We start from the raw sequence: 1,349 nt of genomic DNA, 5'->3' as shown, positions 1-1,349 counted from the left end.
GATGCCACCAGCAGCGTCACCTTGCTGCCACTCTGCTTAAGCTGGATGAGAAACACAGGGCATTCAGTGACATTGCCAGCCCCGGTCCCCCACCTGCGCTGGGAGCACGCACCTTTCTGCTTTACCTTCTGGACCCGACACACTGAAGCCAAAACCACTTTTGTCCCGTGTGACGTGGCAGAGGCGTGGGCGGATGTCAGCTGGCAGCATCTGGGAGAGGTCGGTGCCCAGGGCTTTGGCTGCTTCATAGGAGTTGCCATCCAGCACTGCCAGGAGGACCTCATTCCCACTGGCCTTGATCTTCTGCACCACCTGGAAGGACCCAGCCTGAGGCATCAGGGCCCTGGGGGCAGTGAGGTCCTCTGGAGGATCCAGGTTTTCTCACAGCCCCGGGGTGCTCCCAGCTTACCCTGCAGTGGTCCATATGGTCCACGAAATGGCCATTGACTTGGAGGAGCCGGTCCCCATCCTGCAGCCCCCTGCGCTGCGCCAGCCCCCCCGGCTCAACCTGCCGGATGACGTGGCCCTGGCAGCCCAGCTCCTCGTGGAGGCAGAAGCCGAAGGTTTCCGCACTGCCTTTGCTCAGGAGATAGAAGCGGGGCTCCCCCACACCCTCGCCATCTGTGTGAGGGCACAGCCTGTGAGCGCCACCCTGTAGGGATCCTAACACGAGTTCTCTACCCCATCCTGGGCTGGGGTCTCCCCATCCTTGTTGCCTTACATGTTCACCTCCCTAAAATGCCCTGGCATGGGAGAGCCCAGGACCGCAGCAATGCTGTGCTGACACAGGGAAGACCTGGGGAGATAAGGGTATTTACCCATGTCCTCTGTCAGTGACAAGGCAGGGTTGTCGATCCCATCTTTTGGGTTAAATTCAAATTTTCTGAAATGATAAAGAGCAGGAGAGGCCACGTTATTGTGACAGGGGGCGCTCTATCCCCAGCCCTGCCATGGGGAGCCACATTCCTTCCAGAAAGGAGGGAAAGCCAGGAAGGATTCTCCCTCTTGGAATATTCCTCACATCCCTCCTGAGTTAACAACTCAGGGAACACCTTCCTGAGGCAGGCAGCTAGGATTTGCAGCCACAACCCACAGTACCTCAGCTGAGGTTGTGCCCCAGCAGAGCTCAGTTGTAAGGCCACAAACCCCAGGGAGCCCCTGACCAGGGGGAGCTCAGCACTTACATGATGGACGACTTGTCACCCTCGAATCCTGCAGAGGGAGAGGAGAGGTCAGTGCAGGAGGCGATGGGCTGGGAGCAGACCCCTTGCTCTCGAGCACTCAGGGCTTCTCCATTCGCAGGCTGAGCATGCCACACCAGGTGGGTTTGCTGGCTCCTTACAGGCCCC

This window comes from Apaloderma vittatum, unplaced genomic scaffold (assembly GCF_000703405.1).
Source record: "Apaloderma vittatum isolate BGI_N311 unplaced genomic scaffold, ASM70340v1 scaffold29579, whole genome shotgun sequence".
NCBI lineage: Eukaryota > Metazoa > Chordata > Aves > Trogoniformes > Trogonidae > Apaloderma > Apaloderma vittatum.
The sequence above is the reverse complement of the archived record's forward strand: the minus strand, read 5'-3'. Positions refer to the sequence as shown.